Raw genomic sequence first — 25,143 nt, 5'->3', positions numbered from 1 at the left:
CTCCAATTCATAACCCAATCAGAAGCCTATAAACTCAAGAAAAGCTTAAACCTCCAGAAATCATAGCAAAACAGAGCAAGGAAATCTTACCTTAGCTGTGTAATTAGACCTCTAGGCTGCACCTAACCTAAATCACAACTTTAATCTTCTTCAATTCCCAAGCAAATCTCTAAAAATAAATCAAAACTTCTAACCAAGCTAATGGAAAGAGAGAGAATGAAAGAGATCAAGAAAGAGTGAACTGAGAGTTGTGTTTCCTTTAGTTTGTAAGGGGTTCTAAGTGACTAAGTCTATCCATGGCATGAAAAGACAAAAATTCCTTTGCCCAAAAGCTTTCCTTTTAATGCCCCATGGGAAAAATGGTCATTTGACACAACTCTCCCGCTAAGCCTCAAATTCCATTTAAAATTCCCAAACACTAATATTTTCCAAACACTAATATTTTTCTCCAATTATAACTCATACCCCAATACCCGCAGTAATTCACCAACTTACTAAAATATCGCTAGGCTCACCACGAGTCGAGTATTAGTCCCCGATGTGACTTTTCTGCCAAATTTCTCACTAGGATCGCCTCGTGCCATTCATCTCAAATATATCCACATAATAATGTGTTCCCACTCACAAAGCACATATATTTATAGATATACCCTCAACGGGTCAAACTTATGAAAAATGCCCTTTTTAACAGAGACGGGCCTATAAGAACATTTAATACACTTAAACATGCATCAATAGTGATATCATAATATAACTCATAAAATTCACATTTATTATTACGATTAAATCATACTAACAAATAGAAATCCAATTCTTCCCTCCTAGCACACTAATCAAGGCAGTAAGCCTTATTAACGAATTTGGGATGTTACAATGGGGACCAGAAAGAAGCCCGCCAGTGCTAAAATGTGTCACTTAAACACCCCGTGATGGTAATTGTGGCCGCAGCTCCCGAGCAGCCTTTTCTAGAGAAGATGGAGGTCCAGGCTGTTCTTGAGGAGCAAAAGTCCAACGAGTTGGACCCTATGGTTGGAGACAACAAGGTGATTGAGCCCAAAGAGAAGATTAAAGAAGTCATCCTTGATGAAGCCGACCCAGAGAAGAAAACAAAGGTTGGGAAGAACCTTAAGGCGAAACTTTGAGAAACCTTGGTCAGCTTCCATCGTGAGAACTGGGACGTCTTCTCCTAGTCTCACGTAGACGTGATGATGATCGACCCCAACATCATCTGCCACGCTTTGAACGTGGACCCAAACGTTGCTCTGGTGCAACAGAAAATGAGGACGCTGGACCTGAGTAGATTGGAACCCTGAAAGCAGAAGTCTAAAGGCTTCTTGGGAAAGGGTATATTCAGGAGGCCCAATTCCCCAAGTGGTTGGAAAATCTGGTGTTGGTCCCAAATCTCAATAGGAGTGGGAGAACTTGAATCGATTTTAATGACCTCAACAAGGCCTGCCCAAAGGACTACTTCCCCATGCCAAATGTATACTAGATGGTGGATGCCACATATAGGTAGAAGATCATCACGTTCATCGACACCTACATGGGGTATAATCAAATTTCCATCCATTTCAAGGACCAAGAGCATACCAACTTCAGAACTAACAAAGGTGTCTACTACTACAAGGTAATGTCTTTTGCGTGATGAATGTAGGGGCTACCTATCATAGACAGGTAAAAAAAATGTTAAAAAACAAGCTTGGTCAGAACATGGAAGTTTATGTGGATGATATGCCAGTTAAGTCCAAGACAACACTAGAACTACGGTGTAACATCCCAAATTCTCTAATAAGGCTTAGAGCCTTGAGTAGTGTGTCGAGAGGGCATAACTGGATTTATATGCAAATTATGTGAAATTGATTGAATATATGTTTCATTAAGAGGCATATATGATTTATATGGTGATATGAATACTTATGTATTTTTATGTGTATTAAATATGCTGGTCGACCTGTTTTATTAATTAGGGCATATTTATAATTTTGACCCATTGAGGCTATAATTGTAATTATATGAGTTATGTGATTGAGACCACATTATTATGTGGATATATTTGCGATATTTGGCACGTGGCGATCCTAGTGAGCGAGTTAGCTGAATAGTCACAATGGGGTCAAGTACCCGGCTCGGGGTGAACCTAGGGTTATTTGGGGAACTTAGTGTGTAGTCGGGATTTATCGGGTGATGGGTAGTTATTTGGTGATTATTTGGGTATGGCGGGACTAACTGGGAATCCTAAGTGCGATTTGAGGATTAGCGGGAAATGTGATTAATGACCATTTTTCCCTTGAGGGCATTGAAGGGAAGCTCTTGGGTTAGGGACATTAGAGTTTTTTCCCTAGCCTTGGATTGCCTTAGCCATCTAGAGCCCTTAGGAAGCTTAGAATCAAGCAGTACAAACTCAGCTCACATTTTCTCTCTCCTTCTCTTGAGGTGTTGGGGTTCTTGAATTTTTGAGGAAGAAGGATTGGAGACGGTGCTAGGTAGTAATTTAAGGTGCAGCCAGGAGGTTGAATCCCAGTTGTGGTAATGATTCTGGGCCTGTAAACTCTAAGTTTCAATTTTTGGTGTATTTGAGCTTCAAAGCTCAAAGTGGGATTATGGGTTTCTATGGGGATTTCTGGGTATACTGTTGTGTTATATTGTTGTTTTGGATGAATTTCTACGAGTTTATAACTCAATTATGGGTTTAGTTGTCATTTAGGATGAATTTTGAAGATTTGGGCTTAGAGAAAAAAGTTGGAAATTCGGGGTACGTGGGTCACGTCGCGATGCAGTTCTTAGAGTTCCGTGGCCTGCATGAACTCAGAGGCTAAGGGTGGTTCTCTGAACCACCTTAGCATTGCAGCACTGAGTGGGTTGTGCCGCAGCGTGTGTCTAGGGTAGAAAGGGAGGTAGCTCTCTGACTTGTAGAGGGTCGTGACGCCTTTGAGGGGCGTCACGACTCAAATGGGGAAAATTTTCCAAATAGGATTTTTAAGCTCGAGAATTCAAACCTAAAGGCTCACGAAGGATTCTACTACCCGATTTAGTAGAATTCGATGTCACGGAGTCTAGTAAGTAATTTCGAAGCTTTTAAGTAGTTTAGATCTTGATAATTATTGTTATTGCGTTGTGACTAGGTTATACTGCTAGGGCTCGATAGTATAAATCGTGCTCGGGATCGCCATACACTATCTGCTTGGGACTCTGTGACAGTCAGAATCCCGTGATCCGTAAGGGGAAAGACCAGGTAAGCTGTGCAATCCCACACCGCCTGGGGAAGGTCAAGCGTGATTATTCTAAGACTGTGTAGGTATGGGACTACACAGTTGAAGAGGGCTTAAATGGATTGATGGGTACTACCTATATCAACAAGATGCATCTTCTTTTCGGTAGCCCATCACTTGAGAACTCCAAAGTTAAGCGTGCTTGACATGGGGTAATCTAGGGATGGGTGACCTCCTGGGAAGTTTTCCTAGGAAGCACGTGAGTGAGGAAAAAGCATGCTAAAAAGACTCGTGTTGGTTTGTAGGGCCAGTCATCATTCCAGAAAGCAGCCATAGTGACGTGGGGCGTCACAGACTCGTGGTAAGAAAAATGCACCCTGGTTCTAATCAGGGCTCAACCCCTGTTAATGAATATGACTATGAATGTACTTGTGATTAACTTGTTAGGCATGCTTGTACATGCTGCATTTGATTGTGTGTTATGAAATATATATGTTTGATTATATCTAATATGAAAGCTCGAACATTTGGCTAGGGCAACCTGGGAGTACGATATGCACTTAGCTAGCTTGAATGCCACCTAAATAATTAGAAGTGATGTTTGCACTTGTCTAACTCGTTGATTGTTTAAGTTGAGCTATGTGTTTGTTTGAGCAGGTTTGTTACTACTAAGCTTGTTGTTTATATTATGTTGCTTATCTGAATTTGTTGATTTAAGTTTTCTTGCTGAGCCTTGGCTCATGGGTGCTATGTGGTGCAAGTAAGGGGAAGGGGAAGATGGACAAGCCATGAGTTGGAGAGCTTTAGGGGAGGCATGTACATTTGTAGCTGCTCGATCATCACGGGCGAGGATTCAACAAAGACTAGAGCCAAACCTTAATTTTTCCGCTTAGGCCGACTTATGTTGTAATTACTTTTGGATTTATAAATGCCTTGTAAACACTTATTTTTGGATTTATAGACTCAAACTTTTAAATGAAAATCATTATTCCTATGATCAAATTTTTTAAATCATAATTCGTCAGTTGCCCTTAGTTACACGTTTATATCCAAATGACTTGATTAGCTAGTGCAACACTATTTAAAATACACAGTATAATGGTCTTGGCTATCGAGGGAATTACATAGGGACGCACATTTTCCTCATGGGGACAGGGCTTTGCGGGGACCCACCTCATTAGGGGTGGAGAATCCCCATCTAAATGGGGAATGAGGTAGGGATGGGGATAATTTTCAATCCTCGAATGTTAAACGGAGCGGGGACTAGGATGGTGTTCCCCGCCCCGACGTTGGCCCGTATTGAATTATTATATATTTTTGTAATATTTTATGTGTATTTCTTTGTCATTCTTTGTGTGTTATTGTTGTATATTAGTAACTTTTTTATATTTTATATTTTATTTGTGATAATTTGTAATGTTTTAAATCATAAATATTGTGCAATATTTTAATTAAGATATAATTTACTTTTTTTAATTTAAAATTTTAATCTAAAATTGATTTTTTTTCAATAAATGGGTTCTCTGTGGTGATTCCTCATCCCCGTCCCAAATGGGGAATAAGTAGGGATGGGGTGGGATGGAGATTAAAATTATAAATGGGGATGGGGAAGGGGGGAACACTCCCTATCGATTCCCCACCTCATTTTCATCGCTAATCGGAACACATGAAGGACATGACAGAAGCCTTCTCAGTCCTCCACATATATGGATGAAGATAAATCCCCAGAAATGAACATTTGGATCAGACTCCATGAAGTTCCTCAGATCCATTGTGAGCACCTTAAAAATTGAAGCAAATCATGAGAAAATCAGAGCCTTAATCGAGATGTTGTCCTCAGAATGTGCAAAGATGTTCAAATCCTGACTGGTCAGATAGTGACTCTCAATCACTTTGTATGGAAGGCCACCAACAAGTGCATTCCTTTCTTCGACATCCTCCAAGGAGGTCGGAAGTTTTTATGGACAGAAGAATGTGAGCAAGCCTTCCAACTGCTGAAGATGCACATTGTAATACCGTACTAATCTAGAACCATTACACTATGCATTTTAAATAGTGCTTATCTTGTTAAATGAGTAATTTGGACGTAAATTGTGTAATTAAATCTAACCGAAGGATTAGGTATTAAAAATTTTGTCAACAAAAATCATTTCATTAAATGGTTTAGGTTCGTACACAGGATATTAAAAGTGATTATAAACTAACAACATAAACACAAAAGTCGGCATAGGCGGAAAAAATCAGGGTTCAACCCTAGCTCAAGCATGTAATCTCGACCATGGCAGTCGAGCAGGCTGCATATGTACACTTCACCCTTGAAGCTCTCGAACTTAGAGCTAGTCTAGCTATTGTTTGCCCTTATATGCACCATAGAGCACCCGTGAGTCGAGACCCAGCAAGAAAAAATCACAAGGCATAACAGTATCCAACCAGCATCATCAGCTCCACCAGTACCAATAGGATTAGTCATCTTCTCCAACCCATGAACATTTGGGGGCTTGGCTAGGTTGTGGGAGCTTAAGAGAGACCGGAGAAAAATCATGAACCATGGAAATAGTGATCGACTTCATGAGCTTCCAAATGAGGTCTCTTTCAATGATAGGCACCTTATAAGTTTCACACAATTGAGTTATAAATGTGTCATGCGCCAAGCCACCAGTGGTGTTGAACTTACTGATGTTTTTGATGCTATATCTGATCACTCGTCCCACATCTCCTGTCTTCACTGTCATTATAGCATAAACCAACATACACCTCTCTCGATCAATAGATGACAAATGAGTACTCGGCAACAGACGAGCACTCAAGAAATAGGTCCATGCATGAGCAATACAATTCAATTGCCACCGGAACAAAAGATTGGGCTCATCACCATGATAAGTAAATCGAACCCCTGGCATGCTCAATTTCTTAGCCACCTCTACAAAATATACCTCACTAAAATGTACCAACTTCCAATGCTCATCGTCAGTTGTCAGAAAAGTAGGTAGGTGAAGCAAAGTATTTAAAGAATCAATTTCTGATGGCACCTCCTTTCCCCGAACAAAAAATTTTAGCTCTTCATCTTGACTAGGGAAATTAGCATAAAACTCATACAGTTGAGAATAAGTAGCATTATCCACGTGTATTGTCTTACAAAACATACCCCAATTTCTTCTTGCAATTGTAGCTCTTATTGTCTAATATGGGAGGTCATTCGGGTATGGTTCCACGTGATACTCCATTCCCCTATCCGGAACAACCAATTTCCCATTGATTTTTTAAAACAATTCTATAGCCTCCTTAGTTTTGAATTTGTCGGTATTAAAATCAGTGGGTGGTCGTGGCACATTGTGGGAGAATGAGGGCTTAGAGGCCTTTTGGAATGAGCAGCTTGTGGAGGATTTCTCTTCGGACCCATATCAATCTAACACAAATCTAATTCAAATACCAAAACTCCTAGAAACCTTTGGGCAGAACTTCCCCTTGTTTTTCTCACTTTCCCGCACAATAAATAATCATAAATAGTCCAATTTCTTACCTACTATTCAATCTCACTCACAACAATCCACAAATTTTCTCCACAAAAATTCTCACACAACAATTTATCCACAACTACCAACTCAGCACAAAAATTTCACAAAGAATGATGAAATTGGACTTGTGTGAGATACCCTTGATTCCACTCTTCTTCTCCCTTTTGAAGCACAAGATTCAAAACCTCAAGGTGTTGGAGGGGGGATTTTCTGATTTGGGATCTTTTGGATGAACAAAACTGTTTTGAAGGTAATTTTTGGAAAATATGGATGTATAATAGCTTGGAGGTGGTGATTTAATGGAAAAGGTTAGAATGATGGCTGAAAGTAGTGTTTGGGAAGGTAGATTCAGAGGTATGGAGAAGAGGGAAAAAATTCAAAGTGAAGAAGTGAAATTTTTTTAGGGGTTTTTTCTTCTTTAACGCAGTAGCGCGATCTGGGGTCATAGATCGCCTAGTCTAGTGCCGCAGCCCACTTCAAATATCTAGGGAATTTTGATTTCAGGGACCATGACCCTTCTTATTCTTTGTCGCGACATGCCTCATGTATCTGGGGAATTCTTGGTTTTAGCACTGCGACCTTGTCGAGCATTGTCGCGGCTCGCCTCTCCTCGGCAAAACTCCTCCTTTTCTATAAAAGTCCTAGCCATGACACCACAAGGTCGTGTCGCGGCCTTTTGAGTTTTCACGCTTTCCACAATTCCATATTTATAAAAATCATCCAAAAATTCAAAAACTACAAGTGTGAAAATTAAACTTAAATTTTTTTTCCAACTAGGCAAAGAAAATAAAGAAAGCAACTAAAAAGTATGGGATGACTACCAAAGGCATTGTCGTTAGCATCATTTAGCCAGACGGTGAACTCCTCTTCGAAGGGGCTTCAAGAGGATCACTAACTTGGCTTGGTCAATCAGGCCACCCAAGTATGGCTTCAACCGTTGACCATTTACTTTAAACGACGAGCCATTCTTGCCTAGCACTTAAACAGAGCCATATGGGGACACCTTCACCATAGTATAGGGACCATACCACCTAGATTTTAACTTAATTGGAAAGAATCTTAACCTTGAATTAAAGAGAAGTACCTGTTGCCTAGGTTGGAATTTTTTTCTGTCATGTTCTTGTTGTGCCATGCCATGGTGCATTCCTTGTAGATCTTGGCATTCTCATGGGCTTCATTACGAAACTCATCAAGCTCATTTAGTTGGAGTATCCTATTCTGTCTAGCAGATTTCTCATCAAAATTCAGCTTTTACATTGCCCAGTAAGCCCGATGTTCCAACTCAACTGGAAAATGACACGGTTTTCCAAAGATCGACCTATAAGGCGACATACCAATTGGAGTTTTGAATGTCGTCCTATAGGTCCAAAGTGCATCATCCAATTTCTTGGAGCAATTCTTCCTGGAGCTATCTACCATCTTTTCAAGAATATTTTTCACCTCCCTATTTGAAATTTTAGCTTGACCATTCGATTGAGGGTGATAAGGTAGAGTAGTGCAGTGGTATACTCCATAGCGAGCAAGTAAAGTAGCAAGTTTCTTATTACAGAAATGACTCCCTTTATCGCTAATGAGTGCTTGCAGAGGACCAAACCTTGTGAAAATATTCTTATGCAGAAAATTCATGACCGTTTTACAATCATTTTCTTTTGTTGCAGCTACCTCAACCCTTTTTGACACATAGCCCACTGTTAATAGAATGAACTGGTTATTGAATTATGATGGGAAAGGGTCCATGAAGTCAATGCCCAAACATCGAAGAGCACAACCTTAAGGATCACATTACATGGAATTTCATTCCTCCTCGATATGTTTCCAATATGTTGGCAATGATCACAAGCTTTCATAAAATAATTACCATCTTTAAACAGGCTTGGCCAATAGAACCCACTTTGCAATACCTTCGTTGTTGTTCTTCATGCTCCAAAATGCCCACCACATTACAAAGTGTCACAATGGGTGAGAATTGAGTGCATTTCATCCTCTGGCACACAATGGCGAATAACTTGATCTACACAATGACTATAGAGAATAGGCTCCTCCCAATAATAGTGCTTCACCTCCGAGTAAAATTTCTTCAACTATTTCCTTGACATTTCAGGAGGCACAACCTTTGCTACCAAGAAATTCACAGTCAGCATACCACGAAATTGTAAACCGGTCACTTACCCAAACAACTGTTCATCGGGAAAGTGATCATTTATTTTCACTTCCATGTCATTTTGGCTCTCTTCAACCTCAAGTCTTGACAAGTGATCTGCTACCAAATTCTCAGTGCCTTTTTTCTCCCAGATCTCCAGGTCAAACTCTTACAACAGTAAAACCATCTGATAAGGCGGGTTTTGCATCTTTCTGGGTCATCAAATATTTTATTACAGAGTGGTCAGTGTAAACAATTACCTTGTTGCTAATCAGGTATGGTCTAAACTTGTTAAATGCATAAACAATTGCAAGGAGCTCTTTCTCTTTTGTGGCATAATTCAATTGTGCATCATTACGAGTCCTACTAGCATAGTAAATGGACTGAAATACCTTACCAATTTGTTGGCAAAAACTACTCCCACCGCATAATCACTTGCGTCACACATCAGTTCAAATGGAAAATCCCAGTTTGGACCAACAACTATCAGTCCCGGGATTAACTTCTCCTTAAGTACCTTAAAAGTATTTAGGCACTCTTCGTGAAAGTCAAAGGCAACACCATTCATCAATAAAGTGGAAAGGGACTTCGAGATCTTCGAAAAATCCTTTGTGAACCGTTTGTAAAACCCAACATGCCTAAGGAAACTTTGAAACCCTTTGACTAACACAGGTGGTGGTATATTTTCAATGGTGGAAATTTTAGCTCGGTCCACCTCAATGTCTTTACTAGAGACCTTATGGTCAAGAACAATACCCTTTTGCACCATAAAATGGCATTTCTCCCAATTCAGAACTAAATTGTATTCTTCACACCACTGCAACACTTCTTTAAGAGGCTTCAAACACTCATCAAAGGACAACCCATAAAAGGAAAAGACATCCATGAAGATCTCAATAGTTCTCTCAACAATGTCAGAGAATATTTCCATCATACACCATTGAGAGGTAGCAGGAGCGTTGTAGAGCCCGAATGGCATTCTTTGAAAGAAAAAGTACCAAAAGGAAAAGTGAAGGTGGTCTTCTCTTGGTCTTTTGGTGCAATGGCGATTTGATGGTACCCAAAATAACCATCCAAAAAGCAGTAGTAGCTATGGCCTGCTAGTATGTCAAGCATTTGATCTAGGAAAGGCAAGGGAAAATGGTTTGTCCTTGTTGCTTTATTAGATTTGCGGTAATCAATGCAAATCCTCCATCCCAACATTGTTCTTGATGGAATCAACTCATTCTTTACCACAGTCATCCCACCTTTCTTAGGCACTACCTGCACTAGGCTCACCCATGCACTATCAAAAATTAAGTAGATTACCCCGACATCTAACCATTTAAGAATCTTCTCAAGTACTACTTCTTTCATAGCTGGGTTGAGTCTTCGCTGACCTTCTATTGACGACTGAGTTTCCTCATCCATCAAGATTCTATGCATCATTGTTGAAGGGCCTATCCCTCTAATATCTGCCAATGTCCAACCAATGGCTAATTTATGAGCTTGTAAAACCCTCAATAACTTCTCCATCTCTGTTTTAGAAAGTGTAGCAGATACAGTTACAGGTACAGGCTCTTTCTCACCCAAATAAGCATAACATAAATGATCCAGTAGAGACTTCAATTCCAACTTTGGTGGCTTCTCAATGGATGGCAATGGTCTTTATGGCCCTTGTTCAAACTCTTCAAAAATATTTTTGTATGGCTGGTAAGAATTTATCCACTTGACATATTCCATCATCTAGACATCATCATTATCTTCCTAACCACCTGCCAAAATCACCTCTAATGCATCACTGTTCCACCTTCTTCCCGAAATTGCATTATCAATCACATCAATGCTACTACAACTATCACTCGCTCTAGGATAAGACATTGCCTTGAATACATAAAAATCCACCTCTTCCCCTTGAATTCTCAATCTCAACTCACCCTTTTGCACATCAATTAGAGCCTGCCCGGTAGCAAGGAATGGTCTCCCAAGCATAATGTGGACATTAGAATCCTCTTCTATATCAATAACAATAAAATCTGCTGGGAAAATAAACTTGTCTACCTTGACTAGAACATCTTCAATAATACCCCTTGGATGCTTGATCTGCTAGTTGAAGAGTAACAGTAGTAGGCTTTGCTTCACAAATACCGAGCCTTCGGAACATAGATAAGGGCATCAAATTAATACTTGCCCCCAAATCACAGAAAGAATGCTTGCATGCAAAACTCCCAATAGTGCAAGGAATAGTGAAGCTTCCTGGATCTCTTAGTTTCTGGGGAAGATTCCTTTGTAGAATATCTCTGCACTCCTCTTTCAAATCTACAGTCTCATATTCCTCCATTTTTCTCTTTTTGGACAGAATCTCCTTCATGAACTTTACATAGCTAGGCATCTGTTCTAAAGCTTCAGCGAAGGCGATGTTAATGTGTAACTTTTTGAACACCTATAAGAACTTAGAAAACTGTTTATCAAGAGTAGATTTCCTAAGCCTTTGAGGGTATGGGATTTTTACTAGAGGATCAACAACAACAACAGATGATGCTTTCTCAGTAGCAGAACGATCTTCAATAAACTTCTCACTCTCATAACCAGATGTCTCACCCAACTCTTCATTCTTCTCAACAGATGATTTAGGCACAGGTTGTTCAACTTGGTTACCACTTCTCAAAGTGATGTCCTAACATTGTTCCTTGGGATTCACCACAGTATTGCAAGGAAAATTCCCCTGAGGTCTGTTATTAAACATATTTTCCAACTCCCCCACTTGTGTCTCAACATTTCGAATGGATAATCTTGTCACAGTCATAAATTAAGTTTATGTATTGGTGACAGTCAATAGAGCTGCTTGCAATTCATTGGGCTTTTCTTGTTGAACTTGTGGCCTAGGCTTCTGTTAGGAGGAAGTTGTGGCATATTCTGCTTGTGTTGGCCCTAAAACTGTGACTATTGGCCTTGATTGTTTCTCCATGAGAAATTTGGGTGACTTCATGTAATGACCCAACTATTACTAAGACCTTGGACCATTAAAACCACTAGACATAACTCCTATTTTGGGAAACATACATCATAAATAACATAACTTTATTTGAAACCCAAAATATTGCACCAATTCAAAATAAGGTAAAAAAATGTGATATGGTATGGGATCCCATTGTTTATAAAACATAAAACATAAACTTTAATTGTTTAAATGCTAAATGCGGAAATACATAAAGACATAAATAAAAAGACTTAAAAACAATGTCATCCTCAATTTTGATTGTCACGCAGTCCATTCAATCCATTCATCCTCAACACACAAGCCAAGCTGCCATGAATATTTCCGCCTTCCATAATCATTTTCCTGCATCAAGCTAAAAATAAAGGAATGAGCCTAATGCCCAGCAAGGAAATTCTACTTTCACATTAATCATAAATCATAAACATATGAGTATAAAAACGTATATCATATAAGACTACAATATTAATGGCCATTAACTCATTAACATGGCATGTGATAAACTATCTAGGTCTTGTGTCTACTAATCGAGGTAGGTTAGATCACATGGCAGTATATGATAACCCATCTAGGTCCTCTGTCTACTAATCAAGGTAGGGTAAATTATATCTCTAAACCATGAAAATGATAAAAATTCTTGGGGCTTGCTATCTAAGCAAGTCATATGCCCAAGGACTACAAAACATATTTATACATATACATATTATAGCATAAAACATATCATAACATAAACATATAAACACATATAATCTATCCTATTTTCCTTACAAAAAACTAGGATATTTGAGAACAAGAATGGGATTGGAACACTCCTAAAAACCAACAGCAAAACCATGAGTATTTCTAAAGAATGAAGATGAAAAGGGAACTAAACCATCCAAGTAGAAACTTACCGAAAAGAACCTTAAGTTTCAAGAAACTTAAATACCTAACCAAGAATCATAAACAAGAGTTAGGATCTGAAAAGAAAATAAAAGAAAACTAAAGAACTGAACTTAGGGATAAGAATATCTTGAATGATCTTATGATTTGATCTAAAACTTGATACTGAAATCTCACTATATCTCACTTCCCAACTGTTTAGAAAAGCTTAGAATGAGAAAGCTTTTAACCCAAAAACCCAAGTGTTTCTCTCTATAGTAACCTTTGCAACTTGGAGGCTCTGAACCAATATTTGAAGATGAAGAAAATGGCTGAGTACTAGGTCCTATTTTTAGAGTTCAAGGAGCAACTACTACTACTACTACTACTACTACTACTACTACTACTACTACTACTACTACTACTACTACTACTACTACTACTACTACTACTACTACTACTACTACTACTACTACTACTACTACTACTACTACTACTACTACTACTACTACTACTACTACTACTACTACTACTACTACTACTACTACTACTACTACTACTACTACTACTACTACTACTACTACTACTACTACTACTACTACTACTACTACTATTATCTATCTAGCGAAGTAAATATTATGGGACACTACAATTCTCCAACTACCATTGTAAGTGTTGGAGAATGGGCTATTGAAAGGCCTCTGAAAATTCCCACTGCTTGAAGCTGAGCTTGGTCCAAAGGAGTATTATTATTAGTGTTAACTAAAGGACATTCATCAAAAGAGTGTGGACCCCCACAAATTTCACAACTTGTTGGCATCTGAATGGCATCAGCAGACACAATATTCTGTTGCAACTGTTTTGTCAAGGAAGCAACCTGAGCAGTCAAGGCAGTGATGGCATCAAGTTCATGAACTCCAACAAACTTTCCAACACCTATTGACCTCTCATCAGACCATTGGTGGTTGTTGGTGTAGAGTCCCAGAATGTTTACTTAGCTAGCTAGATCGTTAGTAATAGGTTGTAGTATTTTATATTTTGTGGATTTTGGTTCAAACCAAAACATAGTAGGACACTCGTAGCAATAGTTATGGATTTTATAAGTTTAACCTATAGTTTAGAAATATTAATTATAACATAAGGTTTAATTAATATATTTTGTCATAGAAATATTTTAATAATAATCTAAGTTTTAGACAGAATTTTAAGAGCATGACACTTGTGACAATCTTGTTTATTTGAGGATTTAAGAATTTTAAATGGATAATACAATAATAGATGTATCTAGAGGCTCTAGAACCTTCCAGGACAATTAAGAGCATGACACTTGTCATAATCATGTTTATTTAAGGATTTAAGTATTTCTTTTTAATAGGATAGTTTCACTCCTCAAACTCAATAAATAAGACCTAGTGCTCAACCATTTTCTTCATTCTTCAAGCATTTGATCAGAGCCTCTAAGGTGCTAGTATTACTATAGAGAGATACACTTGGGTTTGGGATAAAAGCTTTATCTTCTTAAGCTTTATAAACACTTGGGTAGTGAGATAAAGTGTGTTTTCAATATTGAGGTGTAGATCGGTTCTAGATCATCCAAGGTAATATTGTTCATAAATTCTATTCTTTACGATTCCTTAGTTTTCTTTAGTTTACATTCAGATCCTAACTCATTGTTTAAATTCTTAGTTAGGTATTTAAGTTCTTTGAACTTATGGTGTCTTTTTGATAAGTTTCTTCTTGATGGTTTTAGTTCTCTTCTTTTTATCTCTTTTCTTTAGAAATACTCACCATTCTTATTCTTGGTTTTAGGAATGTTCCAAGTCCCGTCCTTGTTCTCAATTATCCCGATGTTGGTAAGGAAAATAGGATAGTTTCTATATGCTTATATGTTATGATATGTTTATGTTAAATGTTATGTTATGATATGTTATGATATATATATATATATGAATATGATTTTATGTTGCTAGGGGCTCATAGTTGCTTAGCTAGCAAACCTCAATGTATTTTGAGGCTCATAGTTGCTTAGCTAGTAAACCCCAATGTTATTTTATGTTGTCTAGGGTTCATAGTTGCTTAGCTAGCAAACCTCAATGTATTTTGAGGCTCATTGTTGCTTAGTTAGCAAACCCTAATGTTTACCATGTACATGGGTCAGAATTGTGATATATGTTTTATAGTATATGTTTTGATATAGACTTATGTTTATGTTTTATGTTATATGATTGATTAGTAGATTTTCCTTGCTGATGATTAGGCTCACTCCATTATTTTTAGTGTGTTGCAGAAAATTAAATACGGAGGCGGAAGGATTCTTGGTGGCTTGACTTGTGTGTTGAGGATGGATGGAATGGATGGGCTGCGTGTATATTCGAGGACAACGTTATTTTTAGTCTCTTTAAATTATATTTTTATGTATTTTTCGCATTTAGCTTTGTAAACAACTTCATTTAATTTAAAGTTATGTTTTATTTTAAAACAATGGGATCCCATACTGCTCATTTATGTATTTCAATATTTACTTTGGAGTTTTTAATAAAGTTAAGATTATTTCTTAAGTGTGTTTTATTTAAATTAGTAGCTATGTCTAGTAGTTGGGTCATTACAGTTGATATCAGAGCAACAGTCCACTTGCATGAAGCTCTCCTAGATACCCATGGACAAGCTCCGAATCTAACCACCAAGGTAAGTGTTTATGTTATAGTTCTTATCTTTATGTGTTTAGCTAACATTTTAGCCTTATGTTTTCAGTTAAGAATGGATGGAACCTTAACCTACGAGGATATCCAAGCCATTAAGGCTTTGAAAAGAATCAGAGAACCAAGGAATATAGTAGGAGTATTGGAAAGAATCACTCGGAGATTAATTTTATTCCACAATGAGATAGGTCACCTCCAAACAACTAAGCAAATCATGATGAGAGCAACAAAGCAATATGTTTTAGTGATTAGAATTTTTAAAGATTTTCCTATTGTAATTGCAACTTTAGAAGAAATATGGGAGACTATAGATGATGAAGATGAATTACCAGTAGCTATGAGATATTATTTTCTCATACTTAGGTTTACCTCTAAGATGAAATTCCAATTCACAAAAGAGAAAAAAGATAGAATCTTTACGAATCTTCCTAGAGGAAATTTTGAGGCTCATGAAAATGACGATTATGAGAAGATAGATGATGATATGTTAGATGAAGGATCATAAGTAGAAGATCCTGATTTTTGGAATAGATTAGTTTCTTTATTTATTTTATTTATTTGCATTTATGATTGTATTTAGTGAAAACTGCTTTTCCAAATAAATATCATTGTCATTTTGATGACATGTATGAGTTTGATTTTTCTTTTGCAATCATAATAAATAATAAATTTAATAAATAATGACCAAGTTCGGTGAGGGTGGATACAAATCAATGAGCCAGGTTCTATATTGAGAGTCAGGGGGCCATAGTAGTGGGAATGATTTTACTGATGCCAGCCCTCCCTCAATATGGTTAACTTTGGAACAACGATGATTGTCGAGCTTGAGAATTAAGTCATATAGGATGAGTAGAAACAGACTTAGAAAATAATAAGGATGGCTTATTTTTCTAAGTATAGAAACCCACCCTAATTAAAAGAAGGCTTATATAATTCTTTTCATAAGAAGTCATAATTAATAGGTCTGAGTAATGTTTGCTTAGATTAAGTTTTTTTCTGAGCCTATTAGGGTAAGTTCTAACATGTTTTCTCAACTGTTAGAACTCTGCTGAAGATTTCGCACAGAAGGTTTGCTAGCACCAATGCCAATGCCTCCAACGTCACTTCTGGGAGCAATGAATCCCCTATAGTTCGTAGAAGGGGAGTGCGTTCTACTGCCAACCGAAATGCACAGCCGCCGCCACTACCGGTTGACAACACTCCAGAAATTTCCAGACTTCAACAGCAAGTTGAGGAATTACAGCAGCAATAGCGGCAACAGCCTTCACCTCCGCCACAACCACAGCCTCAGCAAATGGCTCCAGAACCCCAACAAATTGGTCCATATGGAGGATGGCCAATGGAAAAATATGCGCCATACCCAACTGAGCACATGGAGCCAATATACGAGCGGTTTCATAAGCAACACACTCTAAACTTTGAAGGAACAATAGACCTCTTCGAGGCGGAAGAATGGCTCAGAAATGTGGAGCCAATCCTAGCGCACATGAATCTCGGCAATGCAGACCGCATATCCTGTGTTTTGTCTCTACTAAAGAAGGATGCTAGAATATGGTGGGACTTAGTTCAGCAGACACATGATGTCGCCAATATGACTTGGACCAGATTTGTGGAGCTGTTCCACAAAAAGTACTACAATCCAATAGTCATCGCCACAAGGGTCGAGGAGTTCGGTGGTCTGAAGAAAGGGAAATTATCAGTAGCAGAATATGCTCGGCAGTTCGATCGATTAGCTAAGTTTGCAACAAAAATGGTTCCAACTGACTTTCTAAGGGTGACCAAGTTCGTTAGAGGACTTCGACCAAAGATTGATCTAGGGGTTAAGCTCACAAACCCGAGAAATACTACCTATGCCGATGTTCTAGAAACAGCAATAGAAGTAGAAAGGCTTCAGGCGAATGTTAGTAAAGAGGAGGCCAGTAAGCTTGAGCCTAAACAGCAAAGTCAACATCAGAATGGTCGGAGAAAAAACCACAACAATCATTAGTCTAGCAACAATAGTAATGGTCAGAAGAGACGGTACCCTGACAACAAGCAGTCCAATAACGATAAAAGAGCACAGACAAACAACAAAGGCAATAAGTCGGGTTATGTAGAATACCCGCAATGCTCTAAGTTCCAAAATAAACATTCTGGTGAGTGTCATGCAAACACCAAGGAATGTTACAATTGTGTTCAGGAAGGTAACCGAAAGAAAGAGTGTCCCCTGCTCAAGCCAAAGGGAAAAAGGGACGACAAGATGGTTCATGCTAGGGTATTTTCCTTAACCCAAGGAGAAGCTGATGCTAGCAATAAAGTAGTTACAGATCAGATTTCTATCCTCAATAATGTATGTTCTGTATTATTTGTTTTGGGAGCCATTCACTCGTATATCTCATTAGGAATGATAGAGAAATTAGAGAAACCTTGAGAAAGATTTAGAACTAGGTTTGTAACAGAGTTGCCTCCGGAAAAAGTAGTCCTATCATCACGGATAGTACGAGGCGTACCGATCAAGATTTAGGACGCAGAACTAGAAGGAGACCTGATAGAACTAGAGATTAAAGACTTCGACGTGATATTGGGAATGAATTGGCTAGCAAGGCATGGCGCAACCATCGACTGCAAATGCAAGAAAGTGACGTTCGAGACTCCTGACGACCGAGCCTATCTCCAAGGCACCATACCGAATGGCACCTACCAAACTCAAGGAGTTAAAGACGCAGCTGCAAGAACTCTTAGACTTGGGTTTCATTAGACCGGGCCATTCTCCATGGGGAGCACCAGTTCTATTTGTGAAGAAAAAGGATGGAAGCATGTGGATGTGCATAGATTACCGCGAGTTGAATAAGGTGACGATTATGAATAAGTACCCGCTACCCCGGATTGACGACTTGTTTGATCAACTCTAAGGAGCAACCATGTTCTCAAAGAGTGATCTACGGTCCGGGTATCACCAGCTCAAGGTACGGGAAGAGGATATTCCTAAGACAGCTTTTAGAACTCGTTATGGGCATTATGAGCTTCTAGTTATGTCTTTCGGTCTTACCAACGCTCCAGCCGCGTTTAAGGATTTAATGAATAGGGTCTTTAAGGATTACTTGGACAAATTTATCGTAGTGTTCATCGACGATATTTTGGTGTACTCAAATGACATAGACGAGCACGAGGAGCATTTAAAGTTGATCTTGTTGCGACTGAAGGAGCATCAACTTTACACCAAGTTCAAGAAGTGAAAATTTTGGCTTTCACAAGTAGCATTCCTCGGCCACATTTTATCCAAGGACGGAGTTGCAGTAGACCCATCGAAAGTAGAGGTTGTGAAGGATTGGCCAAGACAAAAGAACGCGTCAGAGGTAAGAAGTTTTCTGGGACTAGTAGGCTATTATCGGAGGTTTGTAGAGGGCTTTTCCAAGATAGCCACTCCACTCAACAACCTGACCTGGAAGCAGCAGAGGTTCAATTGGACTGATAAATGTGAAGAGAGCTTCCAGTTGCTTAAAGATAAGCTATGCTCAGCACCGGTACTTTGTGTACCGACACCCAATGAAAAGTTTGTAGTCTATTGTGATGCGTCGAAGCAAGGGTTGGGTTGTGTGCTGATGCAAAATGACAAGGTGATAGCCTATGCCTCAAGGAAGCTGAAGGAATATGAGTAGCGCTATCCAACACATGATATGGAGTTGGCAGCGGTGGTCTTTGCATTGAAAATCTGGCGCCACTATATTTATGGAGATAGCTTAAAGTATTTCTTCACTCAGAAGGAGCTCAACATGAGGCTGCGCAGGTGGTTAGAGCCAGTGAAGGATTATGTCTGCGAAATCCTATACCACCCGGGGAAGGCAAACGTAGTTGCTGATGCGCTATGTAGGAAGAGTTATGGAAGTCTAGCAACGTTGGCTGGAATAGAAAAGCTGCTACAGCTGGAGCTCATCAGTGTCGGTATAGAAGTAGTCATCGGTAAGCTGGCTAACTTGTCTATCTAGTAAAGTTTGTTAGAAGATATACAAATTGGGCAAGGACATGATGACACATTAGTAGCACGTATGAATGCGGTTAAAGAAGGCAAGGCCATGAATTTCTCGATATCAGGATAGGGGTTCTTGAGATATAAGGATCGGGTATGCGTGCCAAACGATCAAGGAAATAAGATGAAGATTTTAGAAGAAGCGCACAATAACCCATACTCAGTTTACCCAGGGTCGACCAAAATGACTTGCGTCTTAAAGCACTGTATTGGTGGCCAGGAATGAAGAAGGATGTAGCAGAATATGTGTCTAAATGCTTAGTATGCCAACAAGTAAAAGCAGAACATCAGCGGCCTGCAAGCTTATTACAACCACTTAGCATTCTAGAATGGAAATGGGATGATATAGCCATGGATTTCATGACAAGTTTGCGATGAACAAATAAGATCATGATTCGACTTAGGTAGTAGTAGATACACTAACCAAGTCAGCTCATTTCCTGCCTGTCAAGACTACGTACACAGCAGATCAATACGCCGACGTTTATGTCCAAGAAGTAGTACGACTGCATGGAATCCCTAAGACAATAGTATCTGATAGAGGATCGGTGTTTACATCAAGATTTTGGGGAAGTTTGTAGCAAGCCATGGGTACCAAGTTAAGTCTTAGTATGATATTTGATCCTTAGATCGATGGACAGTCTGAGCGTACCATAAAAATTTTAGAAGATATGTTGCGCGCTTGTGTACTTGATTTCGGAGGATCATGGAGTAAGTACTTCCTGCTGATAGAATTATCCTACAACAATAGCTACTAGTCAACGATTAGGATGGCGCCTTATGAGTTACTTTATGAAATGAGGTGTCGATCACCGTTACATTGGGACGAGGTAGGAGAAAGGCAACTTCTTGGCCTTGAAGCTGTTACAGAAGCTCAGGAAGCAGTAGCGTTGAATAGAAAACATATGCTCGCTGATGAAAGCCATCAGAAAAGCTATGCGGATGCCAAGCAGCGTGATGTGGAATTCAAAGTTGGAGATCAAGTCTTCCTAAAGATATCTCCTATGAAAGGTGTGAAGCAGTTTGGGAAGAAAGGCAAGCTTAGTCCCCGGTTTATAGGTCCTTTTGAGATATTGGACAAAGTGGGAGTAGTTGCATATAGATTAGCCCTACCGCCAGCTCTAGCAAATAGCAACAATGTGGTCCACATCTCGATGCTACGAAAATATGTGTCAGACCCATCTCACGTCCTCAAGTATGATACAATAGGACTCCATAAAGACTTGAGTTACGAGGAACGACTAGTTAGCATCTTAGATAGGGCATGAAGGAATTACGGTCCAAGAGTTTTCTGATAGTCAAAGCCCTATGGAGTAATAGTTCTGAACGTGAGGCAACATGGGAGTTAGAGGAGAACATGCAAGCTCGGTATCCGGAATTGTTTAGTAAGTAAATTTTGGGCACGAAATTCTTTGTAGTAGGGGATAATTGTAGAGTCCCAGAATGTTTACTTAGCTAGCTAGATCGTTAGTAATAGATTGTAGTATTTTAGATTTCATAGATTTTGGTTCAAACCGAGACTTAGTAGGACACTTGTAGCAATAGTTATGGATTTTATAAGTTTAACCTATAGTTTAGAAATATTAATTATAACATAAGGTTTAATTAATATTTTTTATCATAGAGATATTTTAATTATAATCTAAGGTTTAGATAGAATTTTAAGAGCATGACACATTTCACGATCTTGTTTATTTGAGGATTTAAGCATTTTAAATGGATAATTCAATAATAGAAGTATCTAGAAGCTCTGGAACCTTCCAGGACCATTACAAGCATGACACTTATCATAATCATGTTTATTTAAGGATTTAAGTATTTTTAAATAAAAGTTCTAGAAACTCTAAAACCTTCCAGGACCATTAAGAGCATGACACTTGTCATAATCTTGTTTATTTAAGGATTTATATATTTTTAAATAAAAGAATGTTCTAGAAACTCCAGAACCTTCCAAGAACCATTAAGAGCATGACACTTGTCATAATCATGTTTATTTAAGGATTTAATAAAAGAAAGTTCTAGACACTCTAGAACCTTCCAAGAACCATTAAGAGCATGACACTTGTCATAATCATGTTTATTTAAGGATTTAAGTATTTCTGTTTAATAGGATAGTTTCACTCCTCAAACTCTACAAATGGGACCTACTGCTCAGCCATTTTCTTCATTCTTCAAGCATTTGATCAGAGCCTCTAAGGTGCTAGTATTACTATAGAGAGATACAGTTGGGTTTGGGATAAAAGCTTTATCATCTTATGCTTTATAAACACTTGGGTAGTGAGATAAAGTGTGTTTTCAATATTGAGGTGTAGATCGGTTCTAGTTCATCCAAGGTAATATTGTTCATAAGCTCTATTCTTTACGATTCCTTAGTTTTCTTTAGTTTTCATTCAGATCCTAACTCGTTGTTTCAATTCTTGGTTAGGTATTTAAGTTCTTTGAACTTAAGGTGTCTTTTCGGTAAGTTTCTTCCTGATGGTTTTTGTTCTCTTCTTTTTATCTCTTTTCTTTAGAAATACTCACCATTCTTAGTCTTGGTTTCAGGAGTTTTCCAAGTCCCGTCCTTGTTCTCAATTATCCCAGTGTTGGTAAGGAAAATAGGATAGTTTCTATATGCTTATATGTTATGATATGTTTATGTTAAATGTTATGTTATGATATGTTATGATATATATATATATGAATATGTTTTTATGTTGCTAGGGGCTCATAGTTGCTTAGCTAGCAAACCTCAATGTATTTTGAGGCTCATAGTTGCTTAGCTAGTAAACCCCAATGTTGTTTTATGTTATCTAGGGCTCATAGTTGCTTAGCTAGCAAACCACAATGTATTTTGAGGCTCATTGTTGCTTAGTTAGCAAACCCTAATGTTTACCATGTACATGGATCAGAATTGTGATATATGTTTTATAGTATATGTTTTGATATAGTCTTATGTTTATGTTTTATGTTATATGATTGATTAGTAGATTTTCCTTGTTGAGCATTAGGCTCGCTCCATTATTTTTAGTGTGATGTAGGAAATTAAATACGGATGCGGAAGGATTCTTGATGGCTTGGCTTGTGTGTTGAGGATGGATGGAATGGATAGGCTGCGTGTCAGTTCGAGGATGACGTTATTTTTAGTCTCTTTAAAGTATGTTTGTATGTATTAATAGCATTTTGCTTTGTAAACAACTTCATTTAATTTAAAGTTATGTTTTATTTTAAAACAATGGGATCCCTTACCGCTCATTTATTTATTTCAATATTCACTTTGGAATTTTTAACAAAGTTAAGATTATTTCTTATGTATGTTTTATTTAAATTAGTAGCTATGTCTAGTTGTTTTAATGGTCCAAGGTTTTATAAATTGTTAGGTCATTACAGTTGGTGGCCATGTCTTCTTACAATTCATATGCTTCATTGGTACTCTTACTCATGAATGTCCCACCAACTGCAACATCAATTATGGTACGAGTAGTACCACACAACCGATTATAAAAATTGTGGACCAGCATCCACTTCTCAATACCATGATGGGGGAATTTCCTCAACAACTCCTTAAAATGCTCCCATGCATCATACAACGACTCACCCTCCATCTGATAGAAATTATTAATCTCTCCCCTCAATTTTGCTGCCTTTGATGGAGGAAAGAACTTGGCCATGAATTTTTGAGCTAAATCCTTCCAAGTATTTATAGAATTGGATTGAAGGGAGTTCAACCAACTTTAAGCTCTATCCCCCAGCGAAAATGGGAAAAGCCTTAACCTGATTGCATCGTTGCTGATCCCATTATACTTGAATGTTGCACATATCTCCAGAAAGTTACTTAAGTGCATGTGAGGATCTTCTGAGGGTAAGCCACCAAATTGCACGGTTAACTGCACCATTTGTAAGATCATCAGCTTAATCTCAAAGTTATTAGCCTCCATAGTTGGTTGTCTTATACATGTTTGAACTCCCATAACAGTTGGGAGTACATAATCCCATGCGCTTCTCACAGTGGGATTCTGAGCTTGCCCTCGCACCATATCTAGCACCCCTCCATTCAACCCATCATTGTTTTGAGGATTTTCCATAACCGCAGTTGGACCAGTAGATCTTTTGTTTCTATGATTTTGCCTGCATGCTTTCTTAATCTTAGGATTAATAGGAACAAGGCCAACTGCTCCTCTTTTGCTATGCATATAACAGGACTACCTGGAAAAAAAAGTCCAGAATGCACGCAAAACAAGTGAGAAACTGTTAAAAGAACAACCAAATAAGAAATAAAATTATTTTCTTTGATATTAATAATTCCTCGGCAACGGCGCCAAAAGCTTGTTGCGAAATTAAAGCTATCCAAGTGCACACAGTCGCAATATGTAATAATTTCTTGGTAAGACCAATTATCGTCCCACAAGGGCTGAATTATCAATTACCATATAATTAATTCTTAGTTTCTATTTGGTTAACGAAAATTGGCTTTGTATCATGATAACTAAAAAGAATAAAGCAACTAAAATATAATGCAAGATTGTAAGAACATAAACAATAATAAAATACCAAGGATTTAAACAATTAGGGGTTTTAATTTCATCTACAACCCCTCCTATTAATCACTAACACAATATTAAAAACTTCTTATTAAGTTAACAAGTTGTCAAAGTATTTTATAATCTGATTAGGAATTATAAAACTCAACCAAATTGTGAACTTTCTATATTTCTATGATAAATTCAACAATTAAGACGCAATGAATTCACAACCTAGATGATACACAAATAACCTAGATACTTTCATTCTAGATTAAATCTATGTTGTTTCAATCAAAGATTGTTTACATTTCCCTTTTCAGAATTTCAATTCAAACACAAATGAATAATGAAGTAAGATGGCCAACCACATTTCATGCATTAAAATAGATTGAGACAAGCTTAATAGAGGAAGAAGAAAAATACTAATATCGCATTAGATCATCAAAGGAGTTCAAGAGAATCCATTAAAAACCCTAATAAAGATTTAGTTCAACATTGTCATTTTAAACATAAACAACAATTAAAATAACATATAATTAAAAAGGCAATAGAAAAAGAATTATAGAGAGCAAATGGAGATGCTCCATGGTGTGTTCCTTGCTTCAAAGTATGTCATCCTCTCCCTTCTCATTCTCTCCTTCTCGAAATTAGGTTTAAAGCCAACTTGTTTTTTCTTTAGAAGCAATGCGGGTCACGGAACAGCACTTCAAGTGCCGCAACCCGTGTTTCTTTGGTGATGTGTGGACTTTAGGTGGCCACAGCCCAACCTATTCAATGTTGTGACTCTGTTCAATTTCTGGGCAGACACACTCATCAGCGTCACGGCCCTCTGTTCATGCGTCGCGGCCCGTGTCAAACCTCGAAAAACAAGCTTTCTGTCTTGGACTTGGCTATGGTTCTGCATCATAGTGCCATACTTCTTAACAACTTCTTCAATTTACTTGCTTTTGGTCCCGAAAATTCATCGAAGCCATAAAATTGCTTAAGGATTCATCTTTTCACAAAATCAACACCAAAAAGCCAATTTTTCATCATTTTTCTACCAATTTGCTCCAATTGTTCTTTTCCATTATTTATAAGCTAAAACCTAAAAGAAAACAAAAACAGGCATAATACCGCACTAAACAATAGAGAAACTTAATGAAAACTACCTATAACACAACACAAAACTAGACTCAACAATATCCTCTACTAATTTTCTGGATATATGTTTTAATCGATTAACTCTCTCGGA

General features: G+C 38.0%; 1 non-coding gene across 1 annotated transcript; it reads left to right on the top strand.

Annotated features, from left to right (window-relative positions):
- The first annotated feature begins 22,917 nt into the window (after positions 1-22,917).
- On the top strand, positions 22,918-23,024 carry LOC133833504 (small nucleolar RNA R71). The gene has a single exon (XR_009892881.1). It is a non-coding gene; the product is annotated as a small nucleolar RNA R71 (small nucleolar RNA).
- The last annotated feature ends 2,119 nt before the right edge of the window (positions 23,025-25,143 follow it).

The sequence above is a fragment of the Humulus lupulus genome, chromosome 4 (assembly GCF_963169125.1).
Source record: "Humulus lupulus chromosome 4, drHumLupu1.1, whole genome shotgun sequence".
In the NCBI taxonomy this organism is placed as follows: Eukaryota; Viridiplantae; Streptophyta; class Magnoliopsida; order Rosales; family Cannabaceae; genus Humulus; species Humulus lupulus.
The sequence above is the reverse complement of the archived record's forward strand: the minus strand, read 5'-3'. Positions and strand labels throughout refer to the sequence as shown.